This window comes from Euprymna scolopes, chromosome 44 (assembly GCF_053919585.1).
Source record: "Euprymna scolopes isolate OS-2025 chromosome 44, ASM5391958v1, whole genome shotgun sequence".
Taxonomy (NCBI): Eukaryota; Metazoa; Mollusca; class Cephalopoda; order Sepiida; family Sepiolidae; genus Euprymna; species Euprymna scolopes.
In genome coordinates this window covers 42,557,802-42,574,856 of record NC_136525.1, presented here as the reverse complement: position 1 = coordinate 42,574,856, position 17,055 = coordinate 42,557,802, and the positions used below count along the sequence as shown (strand labels likewise).

At 30.3% G+C, this 17,055-nt stretch overlaps 1 protein-coding gene and 1 pseudogene across 1 annotated transcript in view; one reads left to right on the top strand and one right to left on the bottom strand.

The window, feature by feature from the left end:
• Window positions 1-17,055, top strand: part of LOC145268813 (T-cell activation inhibitor, mitochondrial-like) — a 153,580-nt gene that overhangs the window by 87,009 nt on the left and 49,516 nt on the right. The gene's annotated exons all lie outside the window — the stretch shown is intronic.
• On the bottom strand, window positions 2,834-2,951 carry LOC145268980 (5S ribosomal RNA; annotated as a pseudogene).

The window sequence follows — 17,055 nt, the reverse complement described above, 5'->3', positions numbered from 1 at the left end:
GAAACGAAAACTTATGAAGAAATCTTGTTAAAATTATTTATTACGAGAAAGGTCATAACAATTAAACGACAGTCACTCGGAAGAAAAAAAAAGATGTAAACGTGACACAAAATAATACACATGCTATCGTAGATAAAATCTCAAAAACTAGCAGATGGAAACGGGAGTGTTTCTATAAAATTACATACCGTTGCCGTAGTAAACATTATTTAATATGAATAGGTAAGTTTAAGAGGTTTTGTCGGTAATAATTCATAACCTATCTAATTTCTGAAATAAATATATAAATAAAACAAAAATATCGAGTTTTCCAAGTAATTATGAATAAAAAAAATTGAAAACAAAAAGGTAGCACGATTTTTTTTTCTTCCAAAATTACAAATATTTAATTTTTACTACACGACTTCCGGTTTAATCTCATTGATAAAAAACTCCCGCTCTAAGATAAAAAAAAAAAGAAAAAAAAAAAAAGAATAAAAATGTTTAGTTTTATTTTCTTTAGAATAGTATCTCACGTAAGGCGTAATAAATCACTCTAGAAAAAAAAATATATAAAAAAGAAAAACTATAAATTTAAACTAATCAACTATTTTTTTTTGTTTTCAGTTTAGTCTTATTTCTAAAAACAACGTTAACATGGCCGCCATGGTCACGTGACATAGTTATTGAGCAAAAAAAAAAAATATAAACAAATAAAATGGATGGGACTTTTTAAAATTTAACATTTTTATTTGAAAGCACTTTTTTATCATTTATTTTGAAAAACAGAGAAAGAATTAATATTAAAAAAATAAATAAAATATCAATGTCACGTGACATGGAGAGCCATATTCTTTCTTTTTTTTAATGAAAAAATAAATAGATAAAAAGTTGTTTATTTGTAATGTTTCTTATTTATTTCAATAAACCAATAAAAAAAATCCCTGCTCTATTTAAATTGTTATAATCCTTTTTGTTTTATACATTCACATGACACAATATATAAAAGATTTTCGGTTCTTTTGGTAAAATATAATAGTGGCGCTACAAAAAAAAAGGGGGGGGTACTTCTGCAGTTTATGAACCGTGCTATTTTTTTTTTTTAGATAAGATTTTCAAGTAAATTAAATTTTTACGATATCTTTTATTTATTAAAATGTTAGATAAAAGTACAGAATAATTAACAAAACCACCCTCCCATGTTTAAGAATGCATTTCTAAACGTTAGTATTTCAGCACGTTCCGTAAACTGCATAAATGTACCAAAAATGTAATTTTCTTTGATTTAGGAGGAATAAATTCACTATAATAATTGACTTTATTTTTGCCAAAAATTCTATCCAGACAGATTTTAATTTAAAGATTTCAAAACCAAAATCCAAATGATATGCCCCATTTATGAAATTAAAAAAAGTGGCTTGTTAATAATTTTCAGCTTTTAATCTGTAGATGTGAAAATAAATTTCTGGGTTGATTAAATTTTAAAGTCCAAGGTCGGGTATTATAATTTATTTGTGCTTCACTGCTTCTAAATCAAAGAAAAACATTGGGGGGGGGGGGATATTTAGTTTTCCCCCATTGTAAGAACTGTGACACCAGAGTTGGAGACTGGGATTGAGAAGTCAGCGCCCCTAAGGAGGGGCATTGACTTGTCTGGGCATTTCCCGGTAAGGACGCCTCATGCGAGTAGCAATAAACTAACAACCCCTTCTCAAAGAGAGAAAGTAAAGCCAAGAAGAGTGAACCTCCTAGAACTGCACAGAACTAGCATTACACTGCAACCGCAATCAAGTTATTACAGAAATGGTCTAATCTGTTGATTTTGGGAGCTGAGGATAAAAACTAGGGGTTGCTAAGTAAATGCGCAAAGTCACTAAATCACAGCATGATTTCGTACTTGTACAGTTTAATCAAGATATTAAAAAATGAAAATATCGAAAAAAAGGTTATATTGTACATATCTGTTATGGAACAGAGTTCTCCGGAAAAAAAAAAAATTTCACGAAGTAGTTTGTTTTGTTTTTTTTAAAAAAAAAAAAAACAATTTGTTACAAAACCGAGCAAAAGGTTCGGTTTTTAGGAAGAAAAGCTAGTAATAAAGATGGGGGCGGGGGAGAGTGTCGGCGGTTTACATGGAGTTATCTCCCCGTGGCGTGTTAAAAATTTCCATAATGGCTGATTTCAACGCGCTCTCATAAAAATGTTTTTTCGCTGTAAAATTAAATGAAATTTTTTTTTTTTTTTGAGATCTTCAGTCCAACACGGATACATACAATATAACCTTTTTTATTTATTTTTTTTTTTCGATATTTTCATTTTTTAATGTCTTGATTACACTGTACAAGTACCCATGATTTTATTGAAATTTTGCTGCAAGGGAAAAAATTTGTGTAGGCATGAAAAATGTTTGTTTTTGTTAAATATTATATGAGGAATCTTTTTCGGAATAAAAAATCTACTGAAAAATACATGCCTTAAATATGTAAACATTAGCTTTAAAAAGATTGATTAAGAAGGGGGTTTTCGGATCTGCTTTAAACAAATATCACATTTGTAATTGCCACCGACAAGTATTTGTTATAATACTAAGAGCTTTATTATCCAAAGTATTCTGCATTATTTTCACGTGTTGCGCAAAAACAAAGATGGCGACCAGTAAAAACAATACGAAATGATGATGATGATGCCTCCATCTCAAAAGACAAAAGGATACCCCATGTAGGGGCAGCTGCATGTGTAATTGTGCGGCAAGGGTCGTGCAATCACCAACCACACCTCTCTTGAATTGGCACTGCTTGAGTCCAGTGGCAAGAAGTTCAAGATGACTGGAAACAATGCCAAGATAAGCGGAGAGCACATACAGCACCTGAAAGTTCCAAATGGTCACCCATCTGGTACTGGCCAGGCTCATCGTTTCTTAACTTCAGTAATCTGACGGGAACCGGTGTGTCAAACGTGATTATGCCGTATATAATATAATACGAATAATAAAGGTCTTAATATCATACAAAATACTTGTCGGTGACAATGTTAAATGTGATATTCGTTCAAGACAAACCCGAATAGCCTTAAAAATCAACTTTTTAAAAGGTAAGTCTTTAGTTTTTTGGGTTTTTTGTATAGGCATCACCATCAAGGCCAAGAGGCCACTCGAGGATAAGGGTTAAAGAGTGTACAATAGTCAATTGAACAACATAGTAATCGTTAGTAATGGAAATTCAGTAAATTTGTTAACTTAAGTGGAACGGCTCATCAAGAACTTGTTTACGTTGGACTTGAAGACAACCATATTGTAGTCAGCTGGAAAGCAGGCAAACGGAAGAAATTTCCACAGGCATGCAGTTCTAAGAAAGAAACTTTGTTCATGGAATCTACGTTTAGGTTTAGGCACAGATAGAGTGGGGGGGAAATTAATTAGGTATTCTAGGGCATTTTGACCAGCTAGTTATCTAAACGATGATCGTCGATCGCGTGTGAAGATGACCATGATCATGCAATCAATTGTTCTGTGGGTTTGAGGATGCTTTGTTAAATTGATTTGAGCTCTGAAGTATTTTCTGCATGTTGGACATCTGTGGGCTAATTCTGTATCAGAGATGTTGACTGATGTGTTTTCTAACGTGATGTTTTCTATTACATTTTTCGTTGCGTGCGAATTCAGCAATTGTCACCCCTTTGTGAGTTGCGGCACACCGGGAACATCCGTCTTGGGTTAGTCAAAGGAAGATCTTCAGATTGTCCTTGAATCGTTTCCACTGTCCTCCTGCGGATCTTTTTTCTTTGGACAGTTTACCGTAAAGGACCGTTTTGGGAGGAGCCTTGAATCAGGCATACGGCATATATGACCTGCCCAATGAACCTCGCACTGCTCTAACATGGTGTTCACTGATGGAAGGTTTGACTTGGGAGATCATTTATATAGATCAAGAAGAGAGTTGGACCCCTGAGGGATTCCAGCATTAATACTGTGATACCTATCAATCACTACTCTTATGAACCTATCAGAGAGAAATGATTGAAAACATTTCCAGCTATACTGTAGTAAGTAAACATTTGAACTTGAAAAAATTCCTCAAAAAACACCAACTCAGGCCATGATAAACGCTAGTATTACAGACATAAATTATGGTTCTCATGTAGTTGTGTCTCCCTGTTTCTACTTTCGCTTTTTCTCGTTCGCTCCAGTGGGCCGATAATTAAAAACAGGGTTTGTATTACTGTACACATAGATTCGAAAAAGTTGTCAAAAAACAAATATATAACAAATAAATGTTATCAAAGGCAAGATAAATTACTTTTCTACCAAACTGAATATATTTTTCGTGTTTTTATTCAATGTAACATGTTTATTCAGCTCGAAAAGCATACAGTGTTTACCGATGTATTGGAAAATTCAAAATGGCAGCCGACACTCTCTTTAACATGGTAAGTTTGGGAAAAGGTGTTATAAATAATAAACTATAGAGAATACTATTAAAAAACCACCGAATATATGTCAACTAATGTCACGGTAACATATAATGAGCGAATTTCTAACAGTATTTTGTCTAGTTTATTATTTATAACATCTTTTCCTGAACTTACCGTGTTAAAGAGAGTGTCGGCCGCCATTTTGAATTTTCCAATACATCGGTAAACACTGTATGTTTTTCGTGCTGAATAAACATGTTACATTGAATAAAAACACAAAAAATATATCCAGTTAGGTAGAAAAGTAACTTATCTTGCCTTTGATAACATTTATTTGTTATATATTTGTTTTTTTGACAACTTTTTCGAATCTATGTGTACAGTAATACAAACCCTAAAAACAATTTATTTTGGTTTGCCTACTCATTTATGACATACCTGCGTTAAAATTAATATTTAATCAAAGTTATAAGCATTTTATGTTTTGTAAATATTGGCTGTGAGTAAAGTAATAAGGGGTCAGGTTAACCTTTCTTTCTATTAATTAACACGATGTCATACTTATTATTTTACTCACAACCAATAACTTCGGTATTTATGTAAAATACGCAGTGTTATTTTTTTAAAGAGTTTTTTAAGTTAGATTCAATGTCATGACACTGTTGGATATTATGTTTAATTTTCGATTTTTGAGCGATTATTGAGATTTCGAACATGTGAAACTGCTGTATCTGCTTTTTTTTCTTCTCTTTTTCTCACGTAAAACTCGACACTACTTGTTTTTTGAACCGAATAAACATTTTCCAAATAAGGTAAAACACTAAACACTTATATTGCCTTTGGTAACGTTTATTTTCTTGTCTTTAAAAACGCCCTATTTTTACAGTAACTTTTGTTATTAAATTGTTAAGTCCAAAATAATTACAAAATGCCTTCCCTTTCCTAAATATTAATTTCTAAATGTTATTATTTCAGTACGGTCCGTATTCTTTGAGTAAATCTTTTCTTTTAGGCACAAACACTATTTTATTTTGCTTTTTCACTAATTTCACAATTATATTGCCTTCAAAATCATAATTTGTCAACAGTAACGCTTATCTTTAATTCTAACTAGATTATTTCAATTATAAAAATAATTATTTCAAATTAGGTAGAATTTCGGCTAGATGATGAGATCGCCGTAGTAAAACAGTTTCTTTAGGGGCTGATCTCATTTAATTGCCAAAAATTAGGACGTACTCAGCCCCCCCCCCCACTTTATTGTAAAAAAAAAAAAAAAAAAAAAAAAAAAATTTCTTTTTGCACTGATTTTTAATCCTTAAACATGTGAATACCAAGGTGAATTTCTAGCGGTAACCCCCCCCCCTCGTATTATAAAAAAATAAAAATAAAATAAATATTTAAATATTTTTAAGGAGTGCTCACAGGCTCAGTTTCTAATGCAACATTCTAGTAAATCGATCACCTATTATAGAACAACTCGATGTTTTTAGACCAACTTTCGCGAATTTAGCTTTTTTTTTTTTTTTAAATTTTGCTTTCTAAAATAATCTCCGAAAAAATAAAAAATAAAAAAGACTAAACTCGCGAAATTTGACCTAAAAACGTCAAGTGATTCTAACATGGGTGATCGATTTACTAAAAGGCTACATTAGAAGCTGCCCCCCCTCAATATTTAAATATTGACGCAAAAATTTTTTTTTTGATAATCTGGTGTCCATTCGATACAAATCCGTTACAAAAAGAAAACAGAGGGAGGGAGTACCAGTGTACACCACTACCAGTCACTTCCATACGTGCTCCTTTCTGGCTAACAAAGCTTCCTTTCCCATATTAAGAAGGGTTTTCTAAATAACATTATTTCAGCCACTGTCCGTAAACTGCACAGGTACCTTAGATTGATATTGTATATAAATAAATAAATAAAAAAAAGGTCGACACTTGTTTATTACGTGACTCTTCGACATTCTAAAGTAATTTTAAAGCCTTTAAGCTGCCTATTAGTTATTTGTAAAAACAAACTATTATGATGACCCAATGATCCATTCTTCTGAGCCAAATACCTTATTTGGTGCTTGTTAAGATAGAGTCGACCGATTTTTTTTTAATATGTACTTAATTGTCATGTCGAAAATAGTAATATATTAAAAAATTACGAAAATTCACCGAGTAGAAAATTGTAGTAGAAAATCCAAAATTAATTTTTACGGAAAATTGGGAGAAATGGCATTTCCCTTACATGTGAACATCTTGAAGATTGCGAATACAGTGGCCATACTCATCTCTTTTCGCTACGTTAATCGCTGACGTTTTTGTTTTAGCCGATAACGATAGACTTTTTTCCGTAATTTTTGGATATATTACTATTTTCGACATGCCAATTAAGTAAGTACTGTTTGTTGTTTTGGCTTAAAACTACATATTTAAAAAAAAAAAATCGATCTGTTGACTATCTTCACAAGCGCGCCCCCCCCTCACCATGTTAAGAACGGCTTTCGAGGTTGGGGGGGATGTTTATTACGAACGCCGTTCTTAATATGGGGACGTTAGGATGTTTATAATACGCTGGGCCTGGGCGCTGGGGAGTGGGGCACTGGGGCAGTGCAAGTGCACGTCGTAAAAATTTACCCTTTATTTTTTGGTGAGGGGCCACTATTTTATAAATGAACCGATTTTGGTTACACACATAGTATTATCAAGTAAACAATGATATACATAGACAAAAAAGAAACAAACATGGATGAGAATTAAATGACAAATGCGTATTATTATAGGGCGGTTGTAAAGGCAAGTGTCCTTTTATTTTGCATGATGTAATATTTTTAATGTTATAAATCATGTTTAAAAAAATACAAAAGAATTTTTCTTGCCTAATATTGCAAATATGACTTTCTTTACATAAAATGAAGTTTACATCTAATTTAATTTTATTAATTCAACAAGTATTAAAATTGGTGCAAGGCAAGACCACAGTTAAAAAAAAATCCTTATGTATGTACTCGTCACGGAACGAAAATGTTATATTCCAAAAATCACATAAATTGATCACGTAATTATTTAATAAAAAAAAAAAATCAAATTTTATAAGTAAGCAAAAAGAGACAGTCTCACGTCGCCATCTTGAAAAAAAACAAAAAAAAAACAGGCAGATAAATCTATTCCTTGTATACAAAAAAAAACTAGTTGATCAATTTACATGATTTTTCGAATATGACATTTGCGTTTCGTGACGGGTACGTACATCAGAAAGATTAGTTTTATTTATTTTTCTTAATTAGGTTAAATTTTTGATAACAAACATAAAATCAATAATTTAAAAAAAAATACGAATATATTGCTGTAAAATATACAATAGCTCCATTTTTAATATTTGGTAGATGAATATTGAAAAGAAAAAATGAAAAATTGTATCGTATTAATAATACAATAAATATTTTCTATTATTTAATTTTTATTCATTAAATAAATAATAAAATAAGACATTGTATTAATATCAGTCTTCTATCAAATATTAAAAGAAATCTATTGTATATTTTTCAGCACTATATTCGTATTTTCTTAAATTATTAATTTCTTAAATAATTAGAAATTATTTAATATAGTGATTTGGAGTAAATTATATAATATATAGAATATTTAGCATACAATTCGACTATTAGGACATTTATAAACTAAGATTTAAACTGGAAACCGGATTATTTAATTCTATTATACTCTTTTCTTTGTCTGGGAAAAACACAGCTGAACCATTAAATTTAAACCTTAATCAAACTAGAAATTACTTTCTATTTGCCAGTTTAAAAATCACGAAATTGTAAACATGAGCAGTTGTTTTTCTTTTATCAATATTAGATCCAAATGGCTGACTTAGTAACTTGGTAATTACATCGCGATCCTTTCTCCTCAAGAAGTCTTTTAAATTTATCTAAACCATAAATTTTATTCGCCAGTTTAAAGGCTTCCACATCGTAGTTTCACGATACAAGTGTACACAAGCAATTTTAATACATTAAACTCGGTACTTGTGCAGGTTACCAAACCGTTTTTTTTTTTTTTTTAAGATGAGATTTTCAAGTTAAATCTAATTTGGTATTTTTTACGACAGTACCCACCCAGCGTAGTATAAACACCCCGAACCTCCCATCGAAAGCCATTTTTAACATGGAGAGATGGGGGGGGGGTTATACTACGTTGGGTACTGTAGTAAAAAAAAAAAAAAAAATTATATATATATATATATATATATATATATATATATTCACTAAATTGTTAGGTGAAAGCACGAAATAGACTTTCTAAATTACATTACTTCAAGAGGGTCTGTAAACTGCACAAGTAGCTTATATTAATAATGAAGGTATATATAAATGACCGAAACATGTTCACTTCGTGACTCTTCACCATTTTAAAGCAATTTAGAAGCCTTTAAACTGTCTAATAGAATGCAAGTTGGGACTTGTAGAAAAATCAAATATAATTTATTTTTTTTTACATTGTTGATATAGTAAAGTTTATACTTGCAATTTTAGGCAATTTAATAAAATAAAATAGAAAAGAGATAAATGATTTTAGAAAAAAAAAATGACAAAAGTTGGGAACCAATTTAAAGATGTTAGCCAAAATCCGGATTTACGGTCACCGTTATTCCATCTAAAAGACTCCACTTCGGATTAGAGCTATTTGGTTTAGACGATGATGATGATGAGGCATTATTACTACTACCACTACTACTAGTAGTATTGTTAGCGTTACTAGAGTTATTGGATTTTTTCTGCTTTTCGGACCCTGCGGAACCGTCGTCAGAGGACATGCCGGTTTCTTTCGTTGTATTTGAATTGCTTGTTTTGGGGTCATCATCATCATCGTCGTCATAAATAATGGGGTCTTCTTTTTTCCCGTAAAAACTCCATGGTTCCGGGGATTTCTCACGCGCCGTTTCCGCGGGATCCCGCATGCTTTTCCTGGCCGTCTGTTTGAACCTTTTGTTCGTATTGGTCGATCTCGAGGGTGGGGCGCGTTTCCTCGGATAGGTGTAATCCTTATCGTCATCATTATTGCCGTAGTAGTCATCATCGTCGTCATCAGTAAGAGGGAGTTCGTCCAATAGTTTCTTTGCGGTATAACGACTAGGGCGCCCACTCCTGGAGGTCGTAACCGAACGGGGAGCGACCTCTTCCTCATTGGTAAGATCCACAACGTCTGGAAAACGATTCCCACCGCTCCGACGGGTACTGCTGCCCGTAAAAAGAGTGTTAGTCCTGGCTCGGATGTTGTTAGTGACATTGGTATTATTATGGCGAGTGTTACGAAACGAAGAGGTCGTAATTGTTGGGGTTGTGGAAACAGGAGTCGTAGAAGCCGGTGACCTGGGCGGGGAAAAACTGAACCTGGGCCTGTAGTTACAAGGGGTCAGCTCCCCAGAAGGGTTCATCATTCCGGGGAGATATCTCACATAATACCTGCCCTGGATCTGTTTCGACTCCGTAATGAACATGATGAGACGGTCCAAATCCTCGAGGCTTGAATCGTGGACGGCGTAGGCCTTCGACGAGACATGATTGTCGGCATCCTGGCTGTTGGTGTCCTCATCAGTAACAATTGTATCATTGTCGGTAGCAAAACTACTATTATTGACCGGGCTGGAGTCGAGATAACCACGTTTGCGGGTACTCTCTTGTCGTCGACGCATGTCGAAACTCATTTTTAGGTCTGGTATATAAAACAGCAAACAAAAAAAAAAAAAAATCCCCCTCTCTCTATAGAAGTGACTAACTCCTACCACAATTGTTGCTATATAAGGCGGAAGGGGAGAAAATAAAGACGAAGCTAATCGAACAGTTCGTAAATCAAAATTATTCAACTCCTAAAAATAAAAACAACAGATAAATTAAAGTATTAAATAATTAATAATTACTATATAGAATATATATTAATTGGCGCCATATTGGGTAACCCAGAATAGTATTCTCCTCTAAAAAGGAGGAAGTAAGGAAGAATAGGTTTTGAAGAGTGCATCTCAAAGGGGGGTAATTCAGTCGACAGCGTTGCCAGATTAAGGCCAAATTTTGGTCTTTTTTTTAAAGTAACTTCGCCTTCAAACATTGTACTTGTCTTTTCTTTGATATTTAGCTTAAATTTTGAATCTTTTTTCTATTTATCTTATATAAATCTTTATTGGATAGTAATTATTGAAGAAAACAATATCTATATAATAGTTCGGTACTAGTGCACTTATTGAGTGCTGAAATAATAACGTTAAAAAGCCGTTCTTAACATGGGAAGGGTGTTTTGTAACTATTCTATACTTCAACTTTACAATTGAATAAAAAACATATCACAAAACTTTAATTAAACTTGGAAATAAGAGCGGATCAGTAAGTGCACTAGCACCAATATTTCTTTTAGTCTGTCTATCTGTTCCACTTTTCAACTTTTACTCAAAACTACTAGGTCGATCTAGCTAAAATTTTGTATGGTATCCGTTCGATGCACTGTTAGGGATTAATAAGGATTAGTCACCATAATACTACATTTACTCTAGAAGTTTTCTTAGAAACTACTGGTCCGATCTATCTGAAATTTTGTATGGACCTTTGTTATATTAAGGTGCAGCAATCTAAGTATTATTGTATCCGTTCGATGGACAGTTAGAAATTAATAGGGATTAATAAGGATTAGTCAGCAGGAAGTTTTCAATTTTCACTGAAACTACTGGTCCGATCTGGCTTAAATTTTGTATGAACCTTTTTCATAAGATGTACCAGATGAAGTATTATGGGATATGAAATTTAAATGTAATGTGACTAGGCATTATGCTGCTTAACTCCCTACGTAGTCTTCCTGTAGACATAGTTCCAAATAGTAGCCCCTTATGTCCAAGTGGCAGCGTGCCTTGTTTGGGGTGGATAAAGAGTAAAAAAAAAATGTGTGGTGATGGAGCCTCCAAAACAAAACTAAAACCAAATATAATCTCGCTTTTGGGTTACTAACTACTCTATGAGGATATTGAGTACAATGGATTATGGCTTCTGGGCAACAGCAACAAAAGGACAATGAAGTTCTTCATCCCGGACAACACTGTTTAAACATACCTGCTCGATCTAGAATCCAGAGCAGCACCAAAACCAAGTTAATTAACTATTGGGTTACTACGTGCTTTATCTAGGATATTGAGCACTTATAAAATTGAGGAGTGTTTCAGAGCACTGTTAAAACCAAGTTGTCTGTGGGTGTGTGTTCCACTGAAAGTCAGAAACTACATAAAATACACCTACAAATATGACATATCCTTTTTTCGGTATTGCCTCTGACAGAATATGGACACTTTTTTATTTTTTTGAATATTGATTCTTTTAGGAGTCAAAAGGATGAAAATGAGTTTATGGAGAGGAGGGGAGTTTGTTAATATTCGAAACTATTATTTTTCATCAACCTTTTGTGTAAAATGGTATTTATGATAGAGAGAGATATAAAGAGAGAGAGAGAGAAAGAGAGAGAGAGAGAGAGTAAGAATGAGGGATATATATATATATATATATATATATATATATATATATATATATATATATATATAAGATAAAGAAAATTAAAACTGTAAGTTGAAATTTACAATCAAAATTTATTGTTTGACTGAATACTCCAAAAAAACAATTTACAAATTCCTTATTCCATGGAGTGGTTGGGATTAAATTATCTATATATAAATACTGGTATTTATATTAGATTGAAGTTTACCATTGCTTATATCAGGTAAACACTGTATCTCCTTTGATTTATATATATATATATATATATATATATATATATATATATATATATATATATATATATATACACACACACACTTCAGAATAAAATTATCTAACAATTAACTGGTATGGAAACCTGTGATTATAAGTCTTAAGGTGTAAACCATTATAACGATTTGCTAATATTTTCTCCTCTGAAGAGATGGTAGACATCGAAATCCTATAGGATAAGGAGTTAGAATATTTCATATGTATTCTTTGTCTTACATAGAATAATAAAAATCTTTTGATTTGAAATTTAAACATTTATCGTCATAAATTTTTAAATTCATTGAATGTAAAATTTTATATACATATATATATATATATATATATATATATATATATATATATATATATATATATATATATATATAAGAACAAGTAGTTAATAAAACATGTTAAAAAACACTTTGACAAAGAGTTAAAAACATATTTAATTTTAAAAACGAAACACTAAATAAATGGATAGTCCTTAACCCGCAGAGTTTTAAAGAAATATTTTCCTTCTCATCAGAGGTTAGGATTTAGCAAAATGTGGGATCGGATTTTGCTTGCAAAAGTATTAAATGAAACTACAAGTAAGTAATAGATCTTACTTGATAACAAAAAGTGAAGCAGAGGGAATAGGGTGAATAAAAAATTGATTTCACGATAATGGATAGTCTGGTGAAGGGTAAAATTTTCAATGACAATAAAATCAAAAGATGCAGAATCCAAGAAAGTTAGTTAAATTTCCATTCGCACAAGTAAAATCCAAGGGAACCGTGTAATAGGAAGATGGTCCAAAGTAATCCAAAAGGCAGAAATCTGTGGAATAATTCACAAATAGGTCCAAGGAAAAGGGAAAAAATTCCAATATATTATTAAAAGAAAGATAAAATGTGCGTAAAAAAAGAAATGGATCAAATATACAGCTCGGCTGTCGAGACAAGATTGAATTCAGGAAGAGTGTTTCCTTTTTAAAATTAAATATGTTTTTAACTCTTTTTCAAAGTGTTTTTTAACATATTTTATTAACTACTTGTTCTTATTATAAGCTCTATTTCCTATTTGGTTTTATCAAGCTTTTACATCTGGTTGAGATTACTTTATAAATATTAATTCTTTAATATTTATAATTTACTTTAGTTTTGCCATCTTGGATCATTTTGGCAAACTTAACTGTAATTCTTATTTTATTTTATATATATATATATATAGAGAGAGAGGGTGTCCACAAAGTCTGGCTACATTATGCAGCCAGACTTTGTGGGCACCGTGTAGATTATGCAGCCAGACTTTGTGGGCACTGTGTAGATTATGCAGCCAGACTTTGTGGGCACTGTGTAGATTATGCAGCCAGACTTTGTGGGCACTGTATAGATTATGCAGCCAGACTTTGTGGACACCCTGTATGTATATATATATATATATATATATATATATATATATATATATATATATATATATATGTATATATATATACATTTTATAATGTACCACTTTACCAGAAATAGAAATTTTATTGCTCATTTTTAAAAAAAATAGTTTTATTACCGATATTTGCATACAATTTTTTCATCCATTGCTGACATTTAAGTATTAATATATGTTTGTGATTATTATTTTACCAGCTTATGCAGCACAGTCCTTTAGCATTGACAATTCAAAGTTCACAATTTGAGATTTTTTGTTTTTATATCCCTGACATATACTATGCGTCAGTATATTTGGGCAGCATTTTCTCCTTTATGCATGTTTTATTGAAGAGCAGACAACTCTTGTTTGTTTCTCTTACAATCCATTTTTTTTTTTTTTTGACGGGCTAGTTTCCGAACATTTTATTTGAGTGTAAAATGAAATCTGCCATATTCGCGAACGTTTTCGGCCTCCATAAGTCGTCCTCAAGCGAGTGATGAAAAATAATGAAAAATAAGGTAATGAATTGAATGGAAAGATGATTAAAATCATTAAAATTATTTAAAAGCATTTAAGCATGCCATCCACTTCGTATTGGGCTTGATTAATGGTTGTTTTTTTAATATGGATTAACAAGGCTTCAATAATTGGGAGGCGTACATTACAGTGTGAGACAGCTAAAATGGCATTGTTTTTTATTAGTATGTCTCTAAATTTGGTTTTGTGGGTGTAGTGTGCTTCGAGGTAATGATAAATGGAGCTATTCGGGGAAGATAGGTGACGTATTAGTCAACAAGAGATGCTGGTTCAAGTCATGCCGATGTATGTGCTATTTTTGAAGACGCATTCTCCTATGAGGCATTTAAAGATATACACAGCATTTCTAGTTTTGAGCATACTGTCGTCGGATGTAGGGTTATTATTTATTAATAATTGGCTTGTTTTTAAGGATAATAAAAATACAAACAACAACACATCTGTAATCAAATAAAACGATGTTGGTACATAAGCAACACTCTTATTTAATAATTTCATTTAATGAAATCTTATGTAATAATTAGATTCAATGAAATCTTATTTAATAATTTCATTCAATGAAATCTTATGTAATAATTTCATTCAATGAAATCTTATGTAATAATTTCATTCAATGAAATCTTATTTAATAATTTCATTCAATGAAATCTTATGTAATAATTTCATTCAATGAAATCTTATGTAATAATTTCATTCAATGAAATCTTATTTAATAATTTCATTCAATGAAATCTTATGTAATAATTTCATTCAATGAAATCTTATTTAATAATTTCATTCAATGAAATCTTATGTAATAATTTCATTCAATGAAATCTTATGTAATAATTTCATTCAATGAAAACTTATTTAATAATTTCATTCAGTGAAATCTTAATTAATTATTTCATTAAATGAAATCTGATTTAATAATTTCATTCAGTGAAATCTTCTGTAATAATTTTCTTATTTAATAATTTCATTTAATGAAATCTTATTAATAATTTCATTCAGTGAAATCTTATTTAATAATTTCATTTAGTGAAATTTTAATTAATAATTTAATTCAATGAAATCTTATTTAATAATTTCATTCAATGAAATCTTATGTAATAATTTCATTCAATGAAATCTTATTTAATAATTTCATTCTATGAAATCTTATTTAATAATTTCATTCAATGAAATCTGATTTAATAATTTCATTCAGTGAAATCTTATGTAATAATTTCATTCAATGAAATCTTATTTAATAATTTCATTCAGTGAAATCTTAATTAATAATTTCATTCAGTGAAATCTGATTTAATAATTTTATTCAGTGAAATCTTATTTAATAATATCATTTAATGAAATCTTATTTAATATTTTCATATAATGAAATCTTATTAATAATTTCGTTCAATGAAATCTTATGTAATAATTTCATTCAATAAAATCTTATTTAATAATTTAATTCAATGAAATATTATGTAATAATTTCATTCAATTAAATCTTATTTAATAATTTTATTCAATGAAATCTGATTAAAAATTTCATTCAATGAAATCTTATTTAATAATTTCATTTAATGAAATCTTATTTAATAATTTCATTAAGTGAAATCTTATTTAATAATTTGATTCAATGAAATCTTATTTAATAATTTCATTCAATGAAATCTTATTTAATAATTTCATTCAGTGAAATCTTATGTAATAATTTCATCCAATGAAATCTGATTTAATAATTTCATCCAGTGAAATCTTATGTAATAATATCATTTAATGAAATCTGATTTAATAATTTCAGTTAATGAAATCTTATGTAATAATTTCTTTAATTAAATCTTATTTAATAATTTCATTCAATGAAAACTTATGTAATAATTTCATTCAATGAAATCTTATGTAATAATTTCCTTTAATTAAATCTTATTTAATAATTTCATTCAATGAAAACTTATGTAATAATTTCATTCAGTGAAATTTTATTTAATAATTTCATTCAATGAAAACTTATGTAATAATTTCATTCAATGAAATCTTATGTAATAATTTCCTTTAATTAAATCTTATTTAATAATTTCATTCAATGAAAACTTATGTAATAATTTCATTCAATGAAATCTTATGTAATAATTTCCTTTAATTAAATCTTATTTAATAATTTCATTCAATGAAAACTTATGTAATAATTTCATTCAGTGAAATTTTATTTAATAATTTCATTCAATGAAATCTTATGTAATAATTTCCTTTAATTAAATCTTATTTAATAATTTCATTCAATGAAAACTTATGTAATAATTTCATTCAATGAAATCTTATGTAATAATTTCATTTAATCAAATCTTATTTAATAATTTCATTAAATGAAATCTGATTTAATAATTTCATTCAATGTAATTTCCTGACGCTTTAATGACATCTTCTATTTGAGACCTAAACCTATGGCAGGCGTGTATAAGATGGTTCTCATTGATGCTGTTCATTACTCTGACTATGGATGCTTTCAGAGAATCTTTGGTGTTGTGAGGATGTCTATTAACACCTCTTTCAACAACGCCCCATGCGTAATAATCCAATGGATTAAAGTCTGGAGAGCTTGAAGGCTACAAGTTGGTCAAAGTTCTTTTTGTCTTGTTCAGCAGGATATTTCAGTTTGTTTAAAAGTCTCTTAGATTTCACTAAATGATTTTCTTAAGTCGTCTGGTCATCTCGGACATAAACTGGCCTCTCTTCATCACATAGGACTTGTATCAAAGATTTACTTTAAAATGTGGTTTTGGAGACACTCAGATCTCTTGCAATACAAAAACTATACAAAATACTGTTAGAAACAAACTCAATATATGTTACCGTGACATAGGCTGAAATATATTGGGTGGGTTTCTAACAATATTTTCTATAATCTTTTAGTTTTAACTCATTTTCCCAAACTTAACGTGTTCAACGTAGAGTCCGCCGCCATTTGTATTTT